The 24,829-nt window shown below is 40.8% G+C and overlaps 28 non-coding genes across 28 annotated transcripts; all 28 read left to right on the top strand.

Moving 5' to 3' along the window:
• The first annotated feature begins 630 nt into the window (after positions 1 to 630).
• Positions 631 to 703, top strand: trnav-aac (transfer RNA valine (anticodon AAC)). Its single transcript has one exon. It is a non-coding gene; the product is annotated as a tRNA-Val (tRNA).
• Positions 704 to 3,839: 3,136 nt separating this feature from the next.
• Positions 3,840 to 3,912, top strand: trnav-cac (transfer RNA valine (anticodon CAC)). The gene has a single exon. It is a non-coding gene; the product is annotated as a tRNA-Val (tRNA).
• A 403-nt stretch (positions 3,913 to 4,315) lies between these two features.
• On the top strand, positions 4,316 to 4,389 carry trnav-uac (transfer RNA valine (anticodon UAC)). Its single transcript has one exon. It is a non-coding gene; the product is annotated as a tRNA-Val (tRNA).
• A 1,233-nt stretch (positions 4,390 to 5,622) lies between these two features.
• Positions 5,623 to 5,695, top strand: trnav-aac (transfer RNA valine (anticodon AAC)). The gene has a single exon. It is a non-coding gene; the product is annotated as a tRNA-Val (tRNA).
• Positions 5,696 to 5,792: 97 nt separating this feature from the next.
• trnav-cac (transfer RNA valine (anticodon CAC)) lies at positions 5,793 to 5,863 on the top strand. The gene has a single exon. It is a non-coding gene; the product is annotated as a tRNA-Val (tRNA).
• A 504-nt stretch (positions 5,864 to 6,367) lies between these two features.
• trnav-cac (transfer RNA valine (anticodon CAC)) lies at positions 6,368 to 6,440 on the top strand. Its single transcript has one exon. It is a non-coding gene; the product is annotated as a tRNA-Val (tRNA).
• Positions 6,441 to 7,673: 1,233 nt separating this feature from the next.
• Positions 7,674 to 7,746, top strand: trnav-aac (transfer RNA valine (anticodon AAC)). The gene has a single exon. It is a non-coding gene; the product is annotated as a tRNA-Val (tRNA).
• Positions 7,747 to 7,875: 129 nt separating this feature from the next.
• Positions 7,876 to 7,948, top strand: trnav-cac (transfer RNA valine (anticodon CAC)). The gene has a single exon. It is a non-coding gene; the product is annotated as a tRNA-Val (tRNA).
• A 1,233-nt stretch (positions 7,949 to 9,181) lies between these two features.
• On the top strand, positions 9,182 to 9,254 carry trnav-aac (transfer RNA valine (anticodon AAC)). The gene has a single exon. It is a non-coding gene; the product is annotated as a tRNA-Val (tRNA).
• A 129-nt stretch (positions 9,255 to 9,383) lies between these two features.
• Positions 9,384 to 9,456, top strand: trnav-cac (transfer RNA valine (anticodon CAC)). The gene has a single exon. It is a non-coding gene; the product is annotated as a tRNA-Val (tRNA).
• A 1,233-nt stretch (positions 9,457 to 10,689) lies between these two features.
• On the top strand, positions 10,690 to 10,762 carry trnav-aac (transfer RNA valine (anticodon AAC)). The gene has a single exon. It is a non-coding gene; the product is annotated as a tRNA-Val (tRNA).
• Positions 10,763 to 10,891: 129 nt separating this feature from the next.
• Positions 10,892 to 10,964, top strand: trnav-cac (transfer RNA valine (anticodon CAC)). The gene has a single exon. It is a non-coding gene; the product is annotated as a tRNA-Val (tRNA).
• A 1,233-nt stretch (positions 10,965 to 12,197) lies between these two features.
• Positions 12,198 to 12,270, top strand: trnav-aac (transfer RNA valine (anticodon AAC)). The gene has a single exon. It is a non-coding gene; the product is annotated as a tRNA-Val (tRNA).
• A 129-nt stretch (positions 12,271 to 12,399) lies between these two features.
• trnav-cac (transfer RNA valine (anticodon CAC)) lies at positions 12,400 to 12,472 on the top strand. Its single transcript has one exon. It is a non-coding gene; the product is annotated as a tRNA-Val (tRNA).
• A 1,380-nt stretch (positions 12,473 to 13,852) lies between these two features.
• Positions 13,853 to 13,925, top strand: trnav-aac (transfer RNA valine (anticodon AAC)). The gene has a single exon. It is a non-coding gene; the product is annotated as a tRNA-Val (tRNA).
• Positions 13,926 to 14,054: 129 nt separating this feature from the next.
• Positions 14,055 to 14,127, top strand: trnav-cac (transfer RNA valine (anticodon CAC)). Its single transcript has one exon. It is a non-coding gene; the product is annotated as a tRNA-Val (tRNA).
• A 1,233-nt stretch (positions 14,128 to 15,360) lies between these two features.
• Positions 15,361 to 15,433, top strand: trnav-aac (transfer RNA valine (anticodon AAC)). The gene has a single exon. It is a non-coding gene; the product is annotated as a tRNA-Val (tRNA).
• Positions 15,434 to 15,562: 129 nt separating this feature from the next.
• Positions 15,563 to 15,635, top strand: trnav-cac (transfer RNA valine (anticodon CAC)). The gene has a single exon. It is a non-coding gene; the product is annotated as a tRNA-Val (tRNA).
• A 2,174-nt stretch (positions 15,636 to 17,809) lies between these two features.
• trnav-aac (transfer RNA valine (anticodon AAC)) lies at positions 17,810 to 17,882 on the top strand. The gene has a single exon. It is a non-coding gene; the product is annotated as a tRNA-Val (tRNA).
• Positions 17,883 to 18,011: 129 nt separating this feature from the next.
• On the top strand, positions 18,012 to 18,084 carry trnav-cac (transfer RNA valine (anticodon CAC)). Its single transcript has one exon. It is a non-coding gene; the product is annotated as a tRNA-Val (tRNA).
• A 1,428-nt stretch (positions 18,085 to 19,512) lies between these two features.
• Positions 19,513 to 19,585, top strand: trnav-aac (transfer RNA valine (anticodon AAC)). Its single transcript has one exon. It is a non-coding gene; the product is annotated as a tRNA-Val (tRNA).
• A 129-nt stretch (positions 19,586 to 19,714) lies between these two features.
• On the top strand, positions 19,715 to 19,787 carry trnav-cac (transfer RNA valine (anticodon CAC)). Its single transcript has one exon. It is a non-coding gene; the product is annotated as a tRNA-Val (tRNA).
• A 1,233-nt stretch (positions 19,788 to 21,020) lies between these two features.
• Positions 21,021 to 21,093, top strand: trnav-aac (transfer RNA valine (anticodon AAC)). The gene has a single exon. It is a non-coding gene; the product is annotated as a tRNA-Val (tRNA).
• Positions 21,094 to 21,222: 129 nt separating this feature from the next.
• Positions 21,223 to 21,295, top strand: trnav-cac (transfer RNA valine (anticodon CAC)). The gene has a single exon. It is a non-coding gene; the product is annotated as a tRNA-Val (tRNA).
• Positions 21,296 to 22,528: 1,233 nt separating this feature from the next.
• On the top strand, positions 22,529 to 22,601 carry trnav-aac (transfer RNA valine (anticodon AAC)). Its single transcript has one exon. It is a non-coding gene; the product is annotated as a tRNA-Val (tRNA).
• A 129-nt stretch (positions 22,602 to 22,730) lies between these two features.
• On the top strand, positions 22,731 to 22,803 carry trnav-cac (transfer RNA valine (anticodon CAC)). The gene has a single exon. It is a non-coding gene; the product is annotated as a tRNA-Val (tRNA).
• Positions 22,804 to 24,036: 1,233 nt separating this feature from the next.
• Positions 24,037 to 24,109, top strand: trnav-aac (transfer RNA valine (anticodon AAC)). The gene has a single exon. It is a non-coding gene; the product is annotated as a tRNA-Val (tRNA).
• A 129-nt stretch (positions 24,110 to 24,238) lies between these two features.
• trnav-cac (transfer RNA valine (anticodon CAC)) lies at positions 24,239 to 24,311 on the top strand. The gene has a single exon. It is a non-coding gene; the product is annotated as a tRNA-Val (tRNA).
• Positions 24,312 to 24,829: the final 518 nt, after the last annotated feature.

Genomic DNA, 24,829 nt, shown 5'->3' on the forward strand with positions numbered 1-24,829 from the left:
CCTTGAGATGTTTCTTCAACTTGATTGGAGTCCACCTGTGGTAAATTCAAATGATTGGTCATTTCTGCAGCATTGAAGGTACCCAAGAACACAGTGGCTTCCATCACTCTTAAATAGAAGAAGTTTTGAACCACCAAGCCTCTTCCAAGTTCCGGCTGCACACGATAATTCCCGGCTTCTCATGTCTACCTCACATAATATCCCAAATTGAGTACCACAGAAAGAGCCATAATACCCATTAAATATTTTAAAAATACCTTATTTACGTACGTTTTCAGACCCTTTGCTATGAGGCTGGAAATTGAGTTCAGGTCCATCCTGTTTCCCATTGATCATCCTTGAGATGTTTCTTCAACTTGATTGGAGTCCACCTGTGGTAAATTCAAATGATTGGTCATTTCTGCAGCATTGAAGGTAACCAAGAACACAGTGGCTTCCATCACTCTTAAATGGAAGAAGTTTTGAACCACCAAGCCTCTTTCAAGAGCCACTGCACACAATAATTCCCGGCTTCTCAAGCCTTATTGTTTAATTAATTGACTAAGTCATTTCTGATTTCATTAGGTTCTGAGAGCGATAAATGTCCCACCCAGCCAAAGTCAGCCACACCCTTAGTACTCCACTCATTGGGTTTCCGTAGTGTAGTGGTTATCACGTTCGCCTAACACGCGAAAGGTCCCCGGTTCGAGACCGGGCGGAAACACATTTTCAATAAATTGGTCCTTCGCACTTCACAGTAGTTTTCCAATATTCAGTGAGTGGTTATCACGTTCGCCTCACACGCGAAAGGTCCCCGGTTCGAAACCGGGCGGAAACATTTTGTAATATTCAATATTTCCCAATGCCCAGAGGCTAGCATTTGGTTTGAAACAGTTGAGGTTTGTCTAAACCTTGCTGTCTACCTCTCCGACATGTGGATCAATGTTGCCGTTTTTTTGGGGACCTCCACCATGCGATCTGTATGAATGTGACCAGACTGACAGCTTCTCTGAGCCAGGCAAATTCATTTATCAGGGTCATTGTAATGGATATATCCAAAGAAATGGCAATATAATCCAAGGTAAAACAAACAAAAATGTAGATCGTTTTCTGTCATTTCAGCTGCTTGATGTGATTGTGTGATAGATTTAGTTGGCTGGCTAGCAAAGGAAAAGAAGCTAGCCTGCATAGGTACAGTGCATTCGGAAAGTTTTCAGACCCTTTACTTTTTTCCACATTTTGTTACGTTACAGCCTTATACTAAAATGGATGAAATAAAATAAAATCTATCTACACACAATACCACATAATGACAAAGCGATAACATATAGTTTTTATTAATGAAAAAAATATTTAAAAAATACCTTATTTACATACATTTTCAGACCCTTTGCTATGAGGCTGGAAATTGAGCTCAGGTCCATCCTGTTTCCATTGATCATCCTTGAGATGTTTCTTCAACTTGATTGGAGTCCACCTGTGGTAAATTCAAATGATTGGTCATTTCTGCAGCATTGAAGGTACCCAAGAACACAGTGGCTTCCATCACTCTTAAATAGAAGAAGTTTGGAACCACCAAGCCTCTTCCAAGTTCCGGCTGCACACGATAATTCCCGGCTTCTCATGTCTACCTCACATAATATCCCAAATTGAGTACCACAGAAAGAGCCATAATACCCATTAAATATTTTAAAAATACCTTATTTACGTACGTTTTCAGACCCTTTGCTATGAGGCTGGAAATTGAGCTCAGGTCCATCCTGTTTCCATTGATCATCCTTGAGATGTTTCTTCAACTTGATTGGAGTCCACCTGTGATAAATTCAAATGATTGGTCATTTCTGCAGCATTGAAGGTACCCAAGAACACAGTGGCTTCCATCACTCTTAAATAGAAGAAGTTTGGAACCACCAAGCCTCTTCCAAGTTCCGGCTGCACACGATAATACCCGGCTTCTCATGTCTACCTCACATAATATCCCAAATTGAGTATCACAGAAAGAGCCATAATACCATTTAAATATTTTTAAAATACCTTATTTACGTACGTTTTCAGACCATTTGCTATGAGGCTGGAAATTGAGCTCAGGTCCATCCTGTTTCCATTGATCATCCTTGAGATGTTTCTTCAACTTGATTGGAGTCCAACTGTGGTAAATTCAAATGATTGGTCATTTCTGCAGCATTGAAGGTACCCAAGAACACAGTGGCTTCCATCACTCTTAAATGGAAGAAGTTTTGAACCACCAAGCCTCTTCCAAGAGCCGCTGCACACAATAATTCCCGGCTTCTCAAGCCTTATTGTTTAATTAATTGACTAAGTCATTTCTGATTTCATTAGGTTCTGAGAGCGATAAATGTCCCACCCAGCCAAAGTCAGCCACACCCTTAGTACTCCACTCATTGGGTTTCCGTAGTGTAGTGGTTATCACGTTCGCCTAACACACGCGAAATTGGTCCTTCGTCAGTATTTGCTATTCAGACGGTTTCGAAACCGGCCGGAAACATTTTGTAATATTCAATATTTCCCAATGCCCAGAGGCTAGCATTTGGTTTGAAACAGTTGAGGTTTGTCTAAACCTTGCTGTCTACCTCTCTGTGGATCAATGTTGCCGTTTTTTTGGGGACCTCCACCATGCGATCTGTATGAATGTGACCAGACTGACAGCTTCTCTGAGCCAGGCAAATTCATTTATCAGGGTCATTGTAATGGATATATCCAAAGAAATGGCAATATAATCCAAGGTAAAACAAACAAAAATGTAGATCGTTTTCTGTCATTTCAGCTGCTTGATGTGATTGTGTGATAGATTTAGTTGGCTGGCTAGCAAAGGAAAAGAAGCTAGCCTGCATAGGTACAGTGCATTCGGAAAGTTTTCAGACCCTTTACTTTTTTCCACATTTTGTTACGTTACAGCCTTATACTAAAATGGATGAAATAAAATAAAATCTATCTACACACAATACCACATAATGACAAAGCGATAACATATAGTTTTTATTAATGAAAAAAATATTTTAAAAATACCTTATTTACATACATTTTCAGACCCTTTGCTATGAGGCTGGAAATTGAGCTCAGGTCCATCCTGTTTCCATTGATCATCCTTGAGATGTTTCTTCAACTTGATTGGAGTCCACCTGTGGTAAATTCAAATGATTGGTCATTTCTGCAGCATTGAAGGTACCCAAGAACACAGTGGCTTCCATCACTCTTAAATAGAAGAAGTTTTGAACCACCAAGCCTCTTCCAAGTTCCGGCTGCACACGATAATTCCCGGCTTCTCATGTCTACCTCACATAATATCCCAAATTGAGTACCACAGAAAGAGCCATAATACCCATTAAATATTTTAAAAATACCTTATTTACGTACGTTTTCAGACCCTTTGCTATGAGGCTGGAAATTGAGCTCAGGTCCATCCTGTTTCCATTGATCATCCTTGAGATGTTTCTTCAACTTGATTGGAGTCCACCTGTGGTAAATTCAAATGATTGGTCATTTCTGCAGCATTGAAGGTAACCAAGAACACAGTGGCTTCCATCACTCTTAAATGGAAGAAGTTTTGAACCACCAAGCCTCTTTCAAGAGCCACTGCACACAATAATTCCCGGCTTCTCAAGCCTTATTGTTTAATTAATTGACTAAGTAATTTCTGATTTCATTAGGTTCTGAGAGCGATAAATGTCCCACCCAGCCAAAGTCAGCCACACCCTTAGTGTTCCAATCATTGGGTTTCTGTAGTGTACTGGTTATCACGTTCGCCTAACACGTGAAAGGTCCCCGGTTCGAGACCGGGCGTAAACACGTTTTAACAAATTGGTCCTTCGCACTTCTCAGTATTTGCTATTCAGACTTTAGTTTCAGTAGTGCAGTGGTTATCACGTTCGCCTCACACGCGAAAGGTCCCCGGTTCGAAACCGGGCAGAAACATTTTGTAATATTCAATATTTCCCAATGCCCAGAGGCTAGCATTTGGTTTGAAACAGTTGAGGTTTGTCTAAACCTTGCTGTCTACCTCTCCGACCTGTGGATCAATGTTGCCGTTTTTTTGGGGACCTCCACCATGCGATCTGTATGAATGTGACCAGACTGACAGCTTCTCTGAGCCAGGCAAATTCATTTATCAGGGTCATTGTAATGGATATATCCAAAGAAATGGCAATATAATCCAAGGTAAAACAAACAAAAATGTAGATCGTTTTCTGTCATTTCAGCTGCTTGATGTGATTGTGTGATAGATTTGCTATTCAGACTTTAGTTTCAGTAGTGTATTGGTTATCACGTTCGCCTCACACGCGAAAGTCACTCACACCCTTAGTATTCCAATCATTCGGTGTCCGTAGTGTAGTGGTTATCACGTTCGCCTTACACGCGGAAAGGTCCCCGGTTCGAAACCGGGCGGAAACATTTTGTAATATTCAATATTTCCCAATGCCCAGAGGCTAGCATTTGGTTTGAAACAGTTGAGGTTTGTCTAAACCTTGCTGTCTACCTCTCCGACCTGTGGATCAATGTTGACGTTTTTTTGGGGACCTCCACCATGCGATCTGTATGAATGTGACCAGACTGACAGCTTCTCTGAGCCAGGCAAATTCATTTATCAGGGTCATTGTAATGGATATATCCAAAGAAATGGCAATATAATCCAAGGTAAAACAAACAAAAATGTAGATCGTTTTCTGTCATTTCAGCTGCTTGATGTGATTGTGTGATAGATTTAGTTGGCTGGCTAGCAAAGGAAAAGAAGCTAGCCTGCATAGGTACAGTGCATTAGGAAAGTTTTCAGACCCCTTACTTTTTTCCACATTTTGTTACGTTACAGCCTTATACTAAAATGGATGAAATAAAATAAAATCTATCTACACACAATACCACATAATGACAAAGCGATAACATATAGTTTTTATTAATGAAAAAAATATTTTAAAAATACCTTATTTACATACATTTTCAGACCCTTTGCTATGAGGCTGGAAATTGAGCTCAGGTCCATCCTGTTTCCATTGATCATCCTTGAGATGTTTCTTCAACTTGATTGGAGTCCACCTGTGGTAAATTCAAATGATTGGTCATTTCTGCAGCATTGAAGGTACCCAAGAACACAGTGGCTTCCATCACTCTTAAATAGAAGAAGTTTGGAACCACCAAGCCTCTTCCAAGTTCCGGCTGCACACGATAATTCCCGGCTTCTCATGTCTACCTCACATAATATCCCAAATTGAGTACCACAGAAAGAGCCATAATACCCATTAAATATTTTAAAAATACCTTATTTACGTACGTTTTCAGACCCTTTGCTATGAGGCTGGAAATTGAGCTCAGGTCCATCCTGTTTCCATTGATCATCCTTGAGATGTTTCTTCAACTTGATTGGAGTCCACCTGTGGTAAATTCAAATGATTGGTCATTTCTGCAGCATTGAAGGTAACCAAGAACACAGTGGCTTCCATCACTCTTAAATGGAAGAAGTTTTGAACCACCAAGCCTCTTCCAAGAGCCACTGCACACAATAATTCCCGGCTTCTCAAGCCTTATTGTTTAATTAATTGACTAAGTAATTTCTGATTTCATTAGGTTCTGAGAGCGATAAATGTCCCACCCAGCCAAAGTCAGCCACACCCTTAGTGTTCCACTCATTGGGTTTCTGTAGTGTAGTGGTTATCACGTTCGCCTAACACGTGAAAGGTCCCCGGTTCGAGACCGGGCGTAAACACATTTTAACAAATTGGTCCTTCGCACTTCTCAGTATTTGCTATTCAGACTTTAGTTTCAGTAGTGTATTGGTTATCACGTTCGCCTCACACGCGAAAGTCAGTAGTGCAGTGGTTATCACGTTCGCCTCACACGCGAAAGGTCCCCGGTTCGAAACCGGGCGGAAACATTTTGTAATATTCAATATTTCCCAATGCCCAGAGGCTAGCATTTGGTTTGAAACAGTTGAGGTTTGTCTAAACCTTGCTGTCTACCTCTCCGACCTGTGGATCAATGTTGCCGTTTTTTTGGGGACCTCCACCATGCGATCTGTATGAATGTGACCAGACTGACAGCTTCTCTGAGCCAGGCAAATTCATTTATCAGGGTCATTGTAATGGATATATCCAAAGAAATGGCAATATAATCCAAGGTAAAACAAACAAAAATGTAGATCGTTTTCTGTCATTTCAGCTGCTTGATGTGATTGTGTGATAGATTTAGTTGGCTGGCTGCTATTCAGTCACACCCTTAGTTGTCCAATTTTCGGTTTCAGTAGTGTATTGGTTATCATGTTCGCCTCACGCGAAACGCGAGAAAGTCACGTTTTAACACCTTCGCTTCTCAGTATTCCACTTTAGTTTCATTCGCCTCACACGCGAAAGTCAGTCACACCCTTAGTTCCAATCATTCGGTTTCCGTAGTGTAGTGGTTATCACGTTCGCCTCACACGCGAAAGGTCCCCGGTTCGAAACCGGGCGGAAACATTTTGTAATATTCAATATTTCCCAATGCCCAGAGGCTAGCATTTGGTTTGAAACAGTTGAGGTTTGTCTAAACCTTGCTGTCTACCTCTCCGACCTGTGGATCAATGTTGCCGTTTTTTTGGGGACCTCCACCATGCGATCTGTATGAATGTGACCAGACTGACAGCTTCTCTGAGCCAGGCAAATTCATTTATCAGGGTCATTGTAATGGATATATCCAAAGAAATGGCAATATAATCCAAGGTAAAACAAACAAAAATGTAGATCGTTTTCTGTCATTTCAGCTGCTTGATGTGATTGTGTGATAGATTTAGTTGGCTGGCTAGCAAAGGAAAAGAAGCTAGCCTGCATAGGTACAGTGCATTCGGAAAGTTTTCAGACCCCTTACTTTTTTCCACATTTTGTTACGTTACAGCCTTATACTAAAATGGATGAAATAAAATAAAATCTATCTACACACAATACCACATAATGACAAAGCGATAACATATAGTTTTTATTAATGAAAAAAATATTTTAAAAATACCTTATTTACATACATTTTCAGACCCTTTGCTATGAGGCTGGAAATTGAGCTCAGGTCCATCCTGTTTCCATTGATCATCCTTGAGATGTTTCTTCAACTTGATTGGAGTCCACCTGTGGTAAATTCAAATGATTGGTCATTTCTGCAGCATTGAAGGTACCCAAGAACACAGTGGCTTCCATCACTCTTAAATAGAAGAAGTTTGGAACCACCAAGCCTCTTCCAAGTTCCGGCTGCACACGATAATTCCCGGCTTCTCATGTCTACCTCACATAATATCCCAAATTGAGTACCACAGAAAGAGCCATAATACCCATTAAATATTTTAAAAATACCTTATTTACGTACGTTTTCAGACCCTTTGCTATGAGGCTGGAAATTGAGCTCAGGTCCATCCTGTTTCCATTGATCATCCTTGAGATGTTTCTTCAACTTGATTGGAGTCCACCTGTGGTAAATTCAAATGATTGGTCATTTCTGCAGCATTGAAGGTACCCAAGAACACAGTGGCTTCCATCACTCTTAAATGGAAGAAGTTTTGAACCACCAAGCCTCTTCCAAGAGCCGCTGCACACAATAATTCCCGGCTTCTCAAGCCTTATTGTTTAATTAATTGACTAAGTAATTTCTGATTTCATTAGGTTCTGAGAGCGATAAATGTCCCACCCAGCCAAAGTCAGCCACACCCTTAGTATTCCACTCATTGGGTTTCCGTAGTGTAGTGGTTATCACGTTCGCCTAACACGCGAAAGGTCCCCGGTTCGAGACCGGGCGGAAACACATTTTAACAAATTGGTCCTTCGCACTTCTCAGTATTTGCTATTCAGACTTTAGTTTCAGTAGTGTATTGGTTATCACGTTCGCCTCACACGCGAAAGTCAGTCACACCCTTAGTTTTCCAATCATTCGGTTTCCGTAGTGTAGTGGTTATCACGTTCGCCTCACACGCGAAAGGTCCCCGGTTCGAAACCGGGCGGAAACATTTTGTAATATTCAATATTTCCCAATGCCCAGAGGCTAGCATTTGGTTTGAAACAGTTGAGGTTTGTCTAAACCTTGCTGTCTACCTCTCCGACCTGTGGATCAATGTTGCCGTTTTTTTGGGGACCTCCACCATGCGATCTGTATGAATGTGACCAGACTGACAGCTTCTCTGAGCCAGGCAAATTCATTTATCAGGGTCATTGTAATGGATATATCCAAAGAAATGGCAATATAATCCAAGGTAAAACAAACAAAAATGTAGATCGTTTTCTGTCATTTCAGCTGCTTGATGTGATTGTGTGATAGATTTAGTTGGCTGGCTAGCAAAGGAAAAGAAGCTAGCCTGCATAGGTACAGTGCATTCGGAAAGTTTTCAGACCCCTTACTTTTTTCCACATTTTGTTACGTTACAGCCTTATACTAAAATGGATGAAATAAAATAAAATCTATCTACACACAATACCACATAATGACAAAGCGATAACATATAGTTTTTATTAATGAAAAAAATATTTTAAAAATACCTTATTTACATACATTTTCAGACCCTTTGCTATGAGGCTGGAAATTGAGCTCAGGTCCATCCTGTTTCCATTGATCATCCTTGAGATGTTTCTTCAACTTGATTGGAGTCCACCTGTGGTAAATTCAAATGATTGGTCATTTCTGCAGCATTGAAGGTACCCAAGAACACAGTGGCTTCCATCACTCTTAAATAGAAGAAGTTTGGAACCACCAAGCCTCTTCCAAGTTCCGGCTGCACACGATAATTCCCGGCTTCTCATGTCTACCTCACATAATATCCCAAATTGAGTACCACAGAAAGAGCCATAATACCCATTAAATATTTTAAAAATACCTTATTTACGTACGTTTTCAGACCCTTTGCTATGAGGCTGGAAATTGAGCTCAGGTCCATCCTGTTTCCATTGATCATCCTTGAGATGTTTCTTCAACTTGATTGGAGTCCACCTGTGGTAAATTCAAATGATTGGTCATTTCTGCAGCATTGAAGGTACCCAAGAACACAGTGGCTTCCATCACTCTTAAATGGAAGAAGTTTTGAACCACCAAGCCTCTTCCAAGAGCCGCTGCACACAATAATTCCCGGCTTCTCAAGCCTTATTGTTTAATTAATTGACTAAGTAATTTCTGATTTCATTAGGTTCTGAGAGCGATAAATGTCCCACCCAGCCAAAGTCAGCCACACCCTTAGTATTCCACTCATTGGGTTTCCGTAGTGTAGTGGTTATCACGTTCGCCTAACACGCGAAAGGTCCCCGGTTCGAGACCGGGCGGAAACACATTTTAACAAATTGGTCCTTCGCACTTCTCAGTATTTGCTATTCAGACTTTAGTTTCAGTAGTGTATTGGTTATCACGTTCGCCTCACACGCGAAAGTCAGTCACACCCTTAGTTTTCCAATCATTCGGTTTCCGTAGTGTAGTGGTTATCACGTTCGCCTCACACGCGAAAGGTCCCCGGTTCGAAACCGGGCGGAAACATTTTGTAATATTCAATATTTCCCAATGCCCAGAGGCTAGCATTTGGTTTGAAACAGTTGAGGTTTGTCTAAACCTTGCTGTCTACCTCTCCGACCTGTGGATCAATGTTGCCGTTTTTTTGGGGACCTCCACCATGCGATCTGTATGAATGTGACCAGACTGACAGCTTCTCTGAGCCAGGCAAATTCATTTATCAGGGTCATTGTAATGGATATATCCAAAGAAATGGCAATATAATCCAAGGTAAAACAAACAAAAATGTAGATCGTTTTCTGTCATTTCAGCTGCTTGATGTGATTGTGTGATAGATTTAGTTGGCTGGCTAGCAAAGGAAAAGAAGCTAGCCTGCATAGGTACAGTGCATTCGGAAAGTTTTCAGACCCCTTACTTTTTTCCACATTTTGTTACGTTACAGCCTTATACTAAAATGGATGAAATAAAATAAAATCTATCTACACACAATACCACATAATGACAAAGCGATAACATATAGTTTTTATTAATGAAAAAAATATTTTAAAAATACCTTATTTACATACATTTTCAGACCCTTTGCTATGAGGCTGGAAATTGAGCTCAGGTCCATCCTGTTTCCATTGATCATCCTTGAGATGTTTCTTCAACTTGATTGGAGTCCACCTGTGGTAAATTCAAATGATTGGTCATTTCTGCAGCATTGAAGGTACCCAAGAACACAGTGGCTTCCATCACTCTTAAATAGAAGAAGTTTGGAACCACCAAGCCTCTTCCAAGTTCCGGCTGCACACGATAATTCCCGGCTTCTCATGTCTACCTCACATAATATCCCAAATTGAGTACCACAGAAAGAGCCATAATACCCATTAAATATTTTAAAAATACCTTATTTACGTACGTTTTCAGACCCTTTGCTATGAGGCTGGAAATTGAGCTCAGGTCCATCCTGTTTCCATTGATCATCCTTGAGATGTTTCTTCAACTTGATTGGAGTCCACCTGTGGTAAATTCAAATGATTGGTCATTTCTGCAGCATTGAAGGTACCCAAGAACACAGTGGCTTCCATCACTCTTAAATGGAAGAAGTTTTGAACCACCAAGCCTCTTCCAAGAGCCGCTGCACACAATAATTCCCGGCTTCTCAAGCCTTATTGTTTAATTAATTGACTAAGTAATTTCTGATTTCATTAGGTTCTGAGAGCGATAAATGTCCCACCCAGCCAAAGTCAGCCACACCCTTAGTATTCCACTCATTGGGTTTCCGTAGTGTAGTGGTTATCACGTTCGCCTAACACGCGAAAGGTCCCCGGTTCGAGACCGGGCGGAAACACATTTTAACAAATTGGTCCTTCGCACTTCTCAGTATTTGCTATTCAGACTTTAGTTTCAGTAGTGTATTGGTTATCACGTTCGCCTCACACGCGAAAGTCAGTCACACCCTTAGTTTTCCAATCATTCGGTTTCCGTAGTGTAGTGGTTATCACGTTCGCCTCACACGCGAAAGGTCCCCGGTTCGAAACCGGGCGGAAACATTTTGTAATATTCAATATTTCCCAATGCCCAGAGGCTAGCATTTGGTTTGAAACAGTTGAGGTTTGTCTAAACCTTGCTGTCTACCTCTCCGACCTGTGGATCAATGTTGCCGTTTTTTTGGGGACCTCCACCATGCGATCTGTATGAATGTGACCAGACTGACAGCTTCTCTGAGCCAGGCAAATTCATTTATCAGGGTCATTGTAATGGATATATCCAAAGAAATGGCAATATAATCCAAGGTAAAACAAACAAAAATGTAGATCGTTTTCTGTCATTTCAGCTGCTTGATGTGATTGTGTGATAGATTTAGTTGGCTGGCTAGCAAAGGAAAAGAAGCTAGCCTGCATAGGTACAGTGCATTCGGAAAGTTTTCAGACCCCTTACTTTTTTCCACATTTTGTTACGTTACAGCCTTATACTAAAATGGATGAAATAAAATAAAATCTATCTACACACAATACCACATAATGACAAAGCGATAACATATAGTTTTTATTAATGAAAAAAATATTTTAAAAATACCTTATTTACATACATTTTCAGACCCTTTGCTATGAGGCTGGAAATTGAGCTCAGGTCCATCCTGTTTCCATTGATCATCCTTGAGATGTTTCTTCAACTTGATTGGAGTCCACCTGTGGTAAATTCAAATGATTGGTCATTTCTGCAGCATTGAAGGTACCCAAGAACACAGTGGCTTCCATCACTCTTAAATAGAAGAAGTTTGGAACCACCAAGCCTCTTCCAAGTTCCGGCTGCACACGATAATTCCCGGCTTCTCATGTCTACCTCACATAATATCCCAAATTGAGTACCACAGAAAGAGCCATAATACCCATTAAATATTTTAAAAATACCTTATTTACGTACGTTTTCAGACCCTTTGCTATGAGGCTGGAAATTGAGCTCAGGTCCATCCTGTTTCCATTGATCATCCTTGAGATGTTTCTTCAACTTGATTGGAGTCCACCTGTGGTAAATTCAAATGATTGGTCATTTCTGCAGCATTGAAGGTACCCAAGAACACAGTGGCTTCCATCACTCTTAAATGGAAGAAGTTTTGAACCACCAAGCCTCTTCCAAGAGCCGCTGCACACAATAATTCCCGGCTTCTCAAGCCTTATTGTTTAATTAATTGACTAAGTAATTTCTGATTTCATTAGGTTCTGAGAGCGATAAATGTCCCACCCAGCCAAAGTCAGCCACACCCTTAGTATTCCACTCATTGGGTTTCCGTAGTGTAGTGGTTATCACGTTCGCCTAACACGCGAAAGGTCCCCGGTTCGAGACCGGGCGGAAACACATTTTAACAAATTGGTCCTTCGCACTTCTCAGTATTTGCTATTCAGACTTTAGTTTCAGTAGTGTATTGGTTATCACGTTCGCCTCACACGCGAAAGTCAGTCACACCCTTAGTTTTCCAATCATTCGGTTTCCGTAGTGTAGTGGTTATCACGTTCGCCTCACACGCGAAAGGTCCCCGGTTCGAAACCGGGCGGAAACATTTTGTAATATTCAATATTTCCCAATGCCCAGAGGCTAGCATTTGGTTTGAAACAGTTGAGGTTTGTCTAAACCTTGCTGTCTACCTCTCCGACCTGTGGATCAATGTTGCCGTTTTTTTGGGGACCTCCACCATGCGATCTGTATGAATGTGACCAGACTGACAGCTTCTCTGAGCCAGGCAAATTCATTTATCAGGGTCATTGTAATGGATATATCCAAAGAAATGGCAATATAATCCAAGGTAAAACAAACAAAAATGTAGATCGTTTTCTGTCATTTCAGCTGCTTGATGTGATTGTGTGATAGATTTAGTTGGCTGGCTAGCAAAGGAAAAGAAGCTAGCCTGCATAGGTACAGTGCATTCGGAAAGTTTTCAGACCCCTTACTTTTTTCCACATTTTGTTACGTTACAGCCTTATACTAAAATGGATGAAATAAAATAAAATCTATCTACACACAATACCACATAATGACAAAGCGATAACATATAGTTTTTATTAATGAAAAAAATATTTTAAAAATACCTTATTTACATACATTTTCAGACCCTTTGCTATGAGGCTGGAAATTGAGCTCAGGTCCATCCTGTTTCATTGATCATCCTTGAGATCTTGATTGGAGTCCTTGAGATGTTTCTTCAACTTGATTGGCCTCTTCCAAGTTCCGGCTGCACACGATAATTCCCGGCTTCTCATGTCTACCTCACATAATATCCCAAATTGAGTACCACAGAAAGAGCCATAATACCCATTAAATATTTTAAAAATACCTTATTTCCGTCCACCTGTGGTAAATTCAAATGATTGGTCATTTCTGCAGCATTGAAGGTACCCAAGAACACAGTGGCTTCCATCACTCTTAAATAGAAGAAGTTTGGAACCACCAAGCCTCTTCCAAGTTCCGGCTGCACACGATAATTCCCGGCTTCTCATGTCTACCTCACATAATATCCCAAATTGAGTACCACAGAAAGAGCCATAATACCCATTAAATATTTTAAAAATACCTTATTTACGTACGTTTTCAGACCCTTTGCTATGAGGCTGGAAATTGAGCTCAGGTCCATCCTGTTTCCATTGATCATCCTTGAGATGTTTCTTCAACTTGATTGGAGTCCACCTGTGGTAAATTCAAATGATTGGTCATTTCTGCAGCATTGAAGGTACCCAAGAACACAGTGGCTTCCATCACTCTTAAATGGAAGAAGTTTTGAACCACCAAGCCTCTTCCAAGAGCCGCTGCACACAATAATTCCCGGCTTCTCAAGCCTTATTGTTTAATTAATTGACTAAGTAATTTCTGATTTCATTAGGTTCTGAGAGCGATAAATGTCCCACCCAGCCAAAGTCAGCCACACCCTTAGTATTCCACTCATTGGGTTTCCGTAGTGTAGTGGTTATCACGTTCGCCTAACACGCGAAAGGTCCCCGGTTCGAGACCGGGCGGAAACACATTTTAACAAATTGGTCCTTCGCACTTCTCAGTATTTGCTATTCAGACTTTAGTTTCAGTAGTGTATTGGTTATCACGTTCGCCTCACACGCGAAAGTCAGTCACACCCTTAGTTTTCCAATCATTCGGTTTCCGTAGTGTAGTGGTTATCACGTTCGCCTCACACGCGAAAGGTCCCCGGTTCGAAACCGGGCGGAAACATTTTGTAATATTCAATATTTCCCAATGCCCAGAGGCTAGCATTTGGTTTGAAACAGTTGAGGTTTGTCTAAACCTTGCTGTCTACCTCTCCGACCTGTGGATCAATGTTGCCGTTTTTTTGGGGACCTCCACCATGCGATCTGTATGAATGTGACCAGACTGACAGCTTCTCTGAGCCAGGCAAATTCATTTATCAGGGTCATTGTAATGGATATATCCAAAGAAATGGCAATATAATCCAAGGTAAAACAAACAAAAATGTAGATCGTTTTCTGTCATTTCAGCTGCTTGATGTGATTGTGTGATAGATTTAGTTGGCTGGCTAGCAAAGGAAAAGAAGCTAGCCTGCATAGGTACAGTGCATTCGGAAAGTTTTCAGACCCCTTACTTTTTTCCACATTTTGTTACGTTACAGCCTTATACTAAAATGGATGAAATAAAATAAAATCTATCTACACACAATACCACATAATGACAAAGCGATAACATATAGTTTTTATTAATGAAAAAAATATTTTAAAAATACCTTATTTACATACATTTTCAGACCCTTTGCTATGAGGCTGGAAATTGAGCTCAGGTCCATCCTGTTTCCATTGATCATCCTTGAGATGTTTCTTCAACTTGATTGGAGTCCACCTGTGGTAAATTCAAATGATTGGTCATTTCTGCAGCATTGAAGGTACCCAAGAACACAGTGGCTTCCATCACTCTTAAATAGAAGAAGTTTGGAACCACCAAGCCTCTTCCAAGTTCCGGCTGCACACGATAATTCCCGGCTTCTCATGTCTACCTCACATAATATCCCAAATTGAGTACCACAGAAAGAGCCATAATACCCATTAAATATTTTAAAAATACCTTATTTACGTACGTTTTCAGACCCTTTGCTATGAGGCTGGAAATTGAGCTCAGGTCCATCCTGTTTCCATTGATCATCCTTGAGATGTTTCTTCAACTTGATTGGAGTCCACCTGTGGTAAATTCAAATGATTGGTCATTTCTGCAGCATTGAAGGTACCCAAGAACACAGTGGCTTCCATCACTCTTAAATGGAAGAAGTTTTGAACCACCAAGCCTCTTCCAAGAGCCGCTGCACACAATAATTCCCGGCTTCTCAAGCCTTATTGTTTAATTAATTGACTAAGTAATTTCTGATTTCATTAGGTTCTGAGAGCGATAAATGTCCCACCCAGCCAAAGTCAGCCACACCCTTAGTATTCCACTCATTGGGTTTCCGTAGTGTAGTGGTTATCACGTTCGCCTAACACGCGAAAGGTCCCCGGTTCGAGACCGGGCGGAAACACATTTTAACAAATTGGTCCTTCGCACTTCTCAGTATTTGCTATTCAGACTTTAGTTTCAGTAGTGTATTGGTTATCACGTTCGCCTCACACGCGAAAGTCAGTCACACCCTTAGTTTTCCAATCATTCGGTTTCCGTAGTGTAGTGGTTATCACGTTCGCCTCACACGCGAAAGGTCCCCGGTTCGAAACCGGGCGGAAACATTTTGTAATATTCAATATTTCCCAATGCCCAGAGGCTAGCATTTGGTTTGAAACAGTTGAGGTTTGTCTAAACCTTGCTGTCTACCTCTCCGACCTGTGGATCAATGTTGCCGTTTTTTTGGGGACCTCCACCATGCGATCTGTATGAATGTGACCAGACTGACAGCTTCTCTGAGCCAGGCAAATTCATTTATCAGGGTCATTGTAATGGATATATCCAAAGAAATGGCAATATAATCCAAGGTAAAACAAACAAAAATGTAGATCGTTTTCTGTCATTTCAGCTGCTTGATGTGATTGTGTGATAGATTTAGTTGGCTGGCTAGCAAAGGAAAAGAAGCTAGCCTGCATAGGTACAGTGCATTCGGAAAGTTTTCAGACCCCTTACTTTTTTCCACATTTTGTTACGTTACAGCCTTATACTAAAATGGATGAAATAAAATAAAATCTATCTACACACAATACCACATAATGACAAAGCGATAACATATAGTTTTTATTAATGAAAAAAATATTTTAAAAATACCTTATTTACATACATTTTCAGACCCTTTGCTATGAGGCTGGAAATTGAGCTCAGGTCCATCCTGTTTCCATTGATCATCCTTGAGATGTTTCTTCAACTTGATTGGAGTCCACCTGTGGTAAATTCAAATGATTGGTCATTTCTGCAGCATTGAAGGTACCCAAGAACACAGTGGCTTCCATCACTCTTAAATAGAAGAAGTTTGGAACCACCAAGCCTCTTCCAAGTTCCGGCTGCACACGATAATTCCCGGCTTCTCATGTCTACCTCACATAATATCCCAAATTGAGTACCACAGAAAGAGCCATAATACCCATTAAATATTTTAAAAATACCTTATTTACGTACGTTTTCAGACCCTTTGCTATGAGGCTGGAAATTGAGCTCAGGTCCATCCTGTTTCCATTGATCATCCTTGAGATGTTTCTTCAACTTGATTGGAGTCCACCTGTGGTAAATTCAAATGATTGGTCATTTCTGCAGCATTGAAGGTACCCAAGAACACAGTGGCTTCCATCACTCTTAAATGGAAGAAGTTTTGAACCACCAAGCCTCTTCCAAGAGCCGCTGCACACAATAATTCCCGGCTTCTCAAGCCTTATTGTTTAATTAATTGACTAAGTAATATTAGGTTCTGAGAGCGATAAATGTCCCACCCAGCCAAAGTCAGCCACACCCTTAGTATTCCACATTGGGTTTCCGTATTGGGTTCGCCTTTCCGGTAGTGTAGTCCTTCGGTTATCAGACGTAGTGTAGTGGTTATCCGTTCGCCTCACACGCGAAAGGTCCCCGGTTCGAAACCGGGCGGAAACATTTTGTAATATTCAATATTTCCCAATGCCCAGAGGCTAGCATTTGGTTTGAAACAGTTGAGGTTTGTCTAAACCTTGCTGTCTACCTCTCCGACCTGTGGATCAATGTTGCCGTTTTTTTGGGGACCTCCACCATGCGATCTGTATGAATGTGACCAGACTGACAGCTTCTCTGAGCCAGGCAAATTCATTTATCAGGGTCATTGTAATGGATATATCCAAAGAAATGGCAATATAATCCAAGGTAAAACAAACAAAAATGTAGATCGTTTTCTGTCATTTCAGCTGCTTGATGTGATTGTGTGATCAGTGCATTCGGAAAGTTTTCAGACCCCTTACTTTTTTCCACATTTTGTTACGTTACAGCCTTATACTAATGGCTTAAAATCATCTATCTCACATAATATCCACAAATTGAGTACCACAGAAAGAGCCATAATACCCATTAAATATTTTAAAAATACCTTATTTACGTACGTTTTCAGACCCTTTGCTATGAGGCTGGAAATTGAGCTCAGGTCCATCCTGTTTCCATTGATCATCCTTGAGATGTTTCTTCAACTTGATTGGAGTCCACCTGTGGTAAATTCAAATGATTGGTCATTTCTGCAGCATTGAAGGTACCCAAGAACACAGTGGCTTCCATCACTCTTAAATGGAAGAAGTTTTGAACCACCAAGCCTCTTCCAAGAGCCGCTGCACACAATAATTCCCGGCTTCTCAAGCCTTATTGTTTAATTAATTGACTAAGTAATTTCTGATTTCATTAGGTTCTGAGAGCGATAAATGTCCCACCCAGCCAAAGTCAGCCACACCCTTAGTATTCCACTCACTGGGTTTCCGTAGTGTAGTGGTTATCACGTTCGCCTAACACGCGAAAGGTCCCCGGTTCGAGACCGGGCGGAAACACATTTTAACAAATTGGTCCTTCGCACTTCTCAGTATTTGCTATTCAGACTTTAGTTTCAGTAGTGTATTGGTTATCACGTTCGCCTCACACGCGAAAGTCAGTCACACCCTTAGTTTTCCAATCATTCGGTTTCCGTAGTGTAGTGGTTATCACGTTCGCCTCACACGCGAAAGGTCCCCGGTTCGAAACCGGGCGGAAACATTTTGTAATATTCAATATTTCCCAATGCCCAGAGGCTAGCATTTGGTTTGAAACAGTTGAGGTTTGTCTAAACCTTGCTGTCTACCTCTCCGACCTGTGGATCAATGTTGCCGTTTTTTTGGGGACCTCCACCATGCGATCTGTATGAATGTGACCAGACTGACAGCTTCTCTGAGCCAGGCAAATTCATTTATCAGGGTCATTGTAATGGATATATCCAAAGAAATGGCAATATAATCCAAGGTAAAACAAACAAAAATGTAGATCGTTTTCTGTCATTTCAGCTGCTTGATGTGATTGTGTGATAGATTTAGTTGGCTGGCTAGCAAAGGAAAAGAAGCTAGCCTGCATAGGTACAGTGCATTCGGAAAGTTTTCAGACCCCTTACTTTTTTCCACATTTTGTTACGTTACAGCCTTATACTAAAATGGATGAAATAAAATAAAATCTATCTACACACAATACCACATAATGACAAAGCGATAACATATAGTTTTTATTAATGAAAAAAATATTTTAAAAATACCTTATTTACATACATTTTCAGACCCTTTGCTATGAGGCTGGAAATTGAGCTCAGGTCCATCCTGTTTCCATTGATCATCCTTGAGATGTTTCTTCAACTTGATTGGAGTCCACCTGTGGTAAATTCAAATGATTGGTCATTTCTGCAGCATTGAAGGTACCCAAGAACACAGTGGCTTCCATCACTCTTAGAAGAATGGAACCACCAAGAAGAAGTTTCCCGGCTTCTCATGAACCACCAAGCCTCTTCCAAGTTCCTGTTTCCATTGATCATCCTTGAGATGTTTCTTCAACTTGATTGGAGTCCACCTGTGGTAAATTCAAATGATTGGTCATTTCTGCAGCATTGAAGGTACCCAAGAACACAGTGGCTTCCATCACTCTTAAATAGAAGAAGTTTGGAACCACCAAGCCTCTTCCAAGTTCCGGCTGCACACGATAATTCCCGGCTTCTCATGTCTACCTCACATAATATCCCAAATTGAGTACCACAGAAAGAGCCATAATACCCATTAAATATTTTAAAAATACCTTATTTACGTACGTTTTCAGACCCTTTGCTATGAGGCTGGAAATTGAGCTCAGGTCCATCCTGTTTCCATTGATCATCCTTGAGATGTTTCTTCAACTTGATTGGAGTCCACCTGTGGTAAATTCAAATGATTGGTCATTTCTGCAGCATTGAAGGTACCCAAGAACACAGTGGCTTCCATCACTCTTAAATGGAAGAAGTTTTGAACCACCAAGCCTCTTCCAAGAGCCGCTGCACACAATAATTCCCGGCTTCTCAAGCCTTATTGTTTAATTAATTGACTAAGTAATTTCTGATTTCATTAGGTTCTGAGAGCGATAAATGTCCCACCCAGCCAAAGTCAGCCACACCCTTAGTATTCCACTCATTGGGTTTCCGTAGTGTAGTGGTTATCACGTTCGCCTAACACGCGAAAGGTCCCCGGTTCGAGACCGGGCGGAAACACATTTTAACAAATTGGTCCTTCGCACTTCTCAGTATTTGCTATTCAGACTTTAGTTTCAGTAGTGTATTGGTTATCACGTTCGCCTCACACGCGAAAGTCAGTCACACCCTTAGTTTTCCAATCATTCGGTTTCCGTAGTGTAGTGGTTATCACGTTCGCCTCACACGCGAAAGGTCCCCGGTTCGAAACCGGGCGGAAACATTTTGTAATATTCAATATTTCCCAATGCCCAGAGGCTAGCATTTGGTTTGAAACAGTTGAGGTTTGTCTAAACCTTGCTGTCTACCTCTCCGACCTGTGGATCAATGTTGCCGTTTTTTTGGGGACCTCCACCATGCGATCTGTATGAATGTGACCAGACTGACAGCTTCTCTGAGCCAGGCAAATTCATTTATCAGGGTCATTGTAATGGATATATCCAAAGAAATGGCAATATAATCCAAGGTAAAACAAACAAAAATGTAGATCGTTTTCTGTCATTTCAGCTGCTTGATGTGATTGTGTGATAGATTTAGTTGGCTGGCTAGCAAAGGAAAAGAAGCTAGCCTGCATAGGTACAGTGCATTCGGAAAGTTTTCAGACCCCTTACTTTTTTCCACATTTTGTTACGTTACAGCCTTATACTAAAATGGATGAAATAAAATAAAATCTATCTACACACAATACCACATAATGACAAAGCGATAACATATAGTTTTTATTAATGAAAAAAATATTTTAAAAATACCTTATTTACATACATTTTCAGACCCTTTGCTATGAGGCTGGAAATTGAGCTCAGGTCCATCCTGTTTCCATTGATCATCCTTGAGATGTTTCTTCAACTTGATTGGAGTCCACCTGTGGTAAATTCAAATGATTGGTCATTTCTGCAGCATTGAAGGTACCCAAGAACACAGTGGCTTCCATCACTCTTAAATAGAAGAAGTTTGGAACCACCAAGCCTCTTCCAAGTTCCGGCTGCACACGATAATTCCCGGCTTCTCATGTCTACCTCACATAATATCCCAAATTGAGTACCACAGAAAGAGCCATAATACCCATTAAATATTTTAAAAATACCTTATTTACGTACGTTTTCAGACCCTTTGCTATGAGGCTGGAAATTGAGCTCAGGTCCATCCTGTTTCCATTGATCATCCTTGAGATGTTTCTTCAACTTGATTGGAGTCCACCTGTGGTAAATTCAAATGATTGGTCATTTCTGCAGCATTGAAGGTACCCAAGAACACAGTGGCTTCCATCACTCTTAAATGGAAGAAGTTTTGAACCACCAAGCCTCTTCCAAGAGCCGCTGCACACAATAATTCCCGGCTTCTCAAGCCTTATTGTTTAATTAATTGACTAAGTAATTTCTGATTTCATTAGGTTCTGAGAGCGATAAATGTCCCACCCAGCCAAAGTCAGCCACACCCTTAGTATTCCACTCATTGGGTTTCCGTAGTGTAGTGGTTATCACGTTCGCCTAACACGCGAAAGGTCCCCGGTTCGAGACCGGGCGGAAACACATTTTAACAAATTGGTCCTTCGCACTTCTCAGTATTTGCTATTCAGACTTTAGTTTCAGTAGTGTATTGGTTATCACGTTCGCCTCACACGCGAAAGTCAGTCACACCCTTAGTTTTCCAATCATTCGGTTTCCGTAGTGTAGTGGTTATCACGTTCGCCTCACACGCGAAAGGTCCCCGGTTCGAAACCGGGCGGAAACATTTTGTAATATTCAATATTTCCCAATGCCCAGAGGCTAGCATTTGGTTTGAAACAGTTGAGGTTTGTCTAAACCTTGCTGTCTACCTCTCCGACCTGTGGATCAATGTTGCCGTTTTTTTGGGGACCTCCACCATGCGATCTGTATGAATGTGACCAGACTGACAGCTTCTCTGAGCCAGGCAAATTCATTTATCAGGGTCATTGTAATGGATATATCCAAAGAAATGGCAATATAATCCAAGGTAAAACAAACAAAAATGTAGATCGTTTTCTGTCATTTCAGCTGCTTGATGTGATTGTGTGATAGATTTAGTTGGCTGGCTAGCAAAGGAAAAGAAGCTAGCCTGCATAGGTACAGTGCATTCGGAAAGTTTTCAGACCCCTTACTTTTTTCCACATTTTGTTACGTTACAGCCTTATACTAAAATGGATGAAATAAAATAAAATCTATCTACACACAATACCACATAATGACAAAGCGATAACATATAGTTTTTATTAATGAAAAAAATATTTTAAAAATACCTTATTTACATACATTTTCAGACCCTTTGCTATGAGGCTGGAAATTGAGCTCAGGTCCATCCTGTTTCCATTGATCATCCTTGAGATGTTTCTTCAACTTGATTGGAGTCCACCTGTGGTAAATTCAAATGATTGGTCATTTCTGCAGCATTGAAGGTACCCAAGAACACAGTGGCTTCCATCACTCTTAAATAGAAGAAGTTTGGAACCACCAAGCCTCTTCCAAGTTCCGGCTGCACACGATAATTCCCGGCTTCTCATGTCTACCTCACATAATATCCCAAATTGAGTACCACAGAAAGAGCCATAATACCCATTAAATATTTTAAAAATACCTTATTTACGTACGTTTTCAGACCCTTTGCTATGAGGCTGGAAATTGAGCTCAGGTCCATCCTGTTTCCATTGATCATCCTTGAGATGTTTCTTCAACTTGATTGGAGTCCACCTGTGGTAAATTCAAATGATTGGTCATTTCTGCAGCATTGAAGGTACCCAAGAACACAGTGGCTTCCATCACTCTTAAATGGAAGAAGTTTTGAACCACCAAGCCTCTTCCAAGAGCCGCTGCACACAATAATTCCCGGCTTCTCAAGCCTTATTGTTTAATTAATTGACTAAGTAATTTCTGATTTCATTAGGTTCTGAGAGCGATAAATGTCCCACCCAGCCAAAGTCAGCCACACCCTTAGTATTCCACTCATTGGGTTTCCGTAGTGTAGTGGTTATCACGTTCGCCTAACACGCGAAAGGTCCCCGGTTCGAGACCGGGCGGAAACACATTTTAACAAATTGGTCCTTCGCACTTCTCAGTATTTGCTATTCAGACTTTAGTTTCAGTAGTGTATTGGTTATCACGTTCGCCTCACACGCGAAAGTCAGTCACACCCTTAGTTTTCCAATCATTCGGTTTCCGTAGTGTAGTGGTTATCACGTTCGCCTCACACGCGAAAGGTCCCCGGTTCGAAACCGGGCGGAAACATTTTGTAATATTCAATATTTCCCAATGCCCAGAGGCTAGCATTTGGTTTGAAACAGTTGAGGTTTGTCTAAACCTTGCTGTCTACCTCTCCGACCTGTGGATCAATGTTGCCGTTTTTTTGGGGACCTCCACCATGCGATCTGTATGAATGTGACCAGACTGACAGCTTCTCTGAGCCAGGCAAATTCATTTATCAGGGTCATTGTAATGGATATATCCAAAGAAATGGCAATATAATCCAAGGTAAAACAAACAAAAATGTAGATCGTTTTCTGTCATTTCAGCTGCTTGATGTGATTGTGTGATAGATTTAGTTGGCTGGCTAGCAAAGGAAAAGAAGCTAGCCTGCATAGGTACAGTGCATTCGGAAAGTTTTCAGACCCCTTACTTTTTTCCACATTTTGTTACGTTACAGCCTTATACTAAAATGGATGAAATAAAATAAAATCTATCTACACACAATACCACATAATGACAAAGCGATAACATATAGTTTTTATTAATGAAAAAAATATTTTAAAAATACCTTATTTACATACATTTTCAGACCCTTTGCTATGAGGCTGGAAATTGAGCTCAGGTCCATCCTGTTTCCATTGATCATCCTTGAGATGTTTCTTCAACTTGATTGGAGTCCACCTGTGGTAAATTCAAATGATTGGTCATTTCTGCAGCATTGAAGGTACCCAAGAACACAGTGGCTTCCATCACTCTTAAATAGAAGAAGTTTGGAACCACCAAGCCTCTTCCAAGTTCCGGCTGCACACGATAATTCCCGGCTTCTCATGTCTACCTCACATAATATCCCAAATTGAGTACCACAGAAAGAGCCATAATACCCATTAAATATTTTAAAAATACCTTATTTACGTACGTTTTCAGACCCTTTGCTATGAGGCTGGAAATTGAGCTCAGGTCCATCCTGTTTCCATTGATCATCCTTGAGATGTTTCTTCAACTTGATTGGAGTCCACCTGTGGTAAATTCAAATGATTGGTCATTTCTGCAGCATTGAAGGTACCCAAGAACACAGTGGCTTCCATCACTCTTAAATGGAAGAAGTTTTGAACCACCAAGCCTCTTCCAAGAGCCGCTGCACACAATAATTCCCGGCTTCTCAAGCCTTATTGTTTAATTAATTGACTAAGTAATTTCTGATTTCATTAGGTTCTGAGAGCGATAAATGTCCCACCCAGCCAAAGTCAGCCACACCCTTAGTATTCCACTCATTGGGTTTCCGTAGTGTAGTGGTTATCACGTTCGCCTAACACGCGAAAGGTCCCCGGTTCGAGACCGGGCGGAAACACATTTTAACAAATTGGTCCTTCGCACTTCTCAGTATTTGCTATTCAGACTTTAGTTTCAGTAGTGTATTGGTTATCACGTTCGCCTCACACGCGAAAGTCAGTCACACCCTTAGTTTTCCAATCATTCGGTTTCCGTAGTGTAGTGGTTATCACGTTCGCCTCACACGCGAAAGGTCCCCGGTTCGAAACCGGGCGGAAACATTTTGTAATATTCAATATTTCCCAATGCCCAGAGGCTAGCATTTGGTTTGAAACAGTTGAGGTTTGTCTAAACCTTGCTGTCTACCTCTCCGACCTGTGGATCAATGTTGCCGTTTTTTTGGGGACCTCCACCATGCGATCTGTATGAATGTGACCAGACTGACAGCTTCTCTGAGCCAGGCAAATTCATTTATCAGGGTCATTGTAATGGATATATCCAAAGAAATGGCAATATAATCCAAGGTAAAACAAACAAAAATGTAGATCGTTTTCTGTCATTTCAGCTGCTTGATGTGATTGTGTGATAGATTTAGTTGGCTGGCTAGCAAAGGAAAAGAAGCTAGCCTGCATAGGTACAGTGCATTCGGAAAGTTTTCAGACCCCTTACTTTTTTCCACATTTTGTTACGTTACAGCCTTATACTAAAATGGATGAAATAAAATAAAATCTATCTACACACAATACCACATAATGACAAAGCGATAACATATAGTTTTTATTAATGAAAAAAATATTTT

This window comes from Oncorhynchus clarkii, unplaced genomic scaffold, assembly GCF_045791955.1.
Source record: "Oncorhynchus clarkii lewisi isolate Uvic-CL-2024 unplaced genomic scaffold, UVic_Ocla_1.0 unplaced_contig_10113_pilon_pilon, whole genome shotgun sequence".
Classification (NCBI taxonomy): Eukaryota; Metazoa; Chordata; class Actinopteri; order Salmoniformes; family Salmonidae; genus Oncorhynchus; species Oncorhynchus clarkii.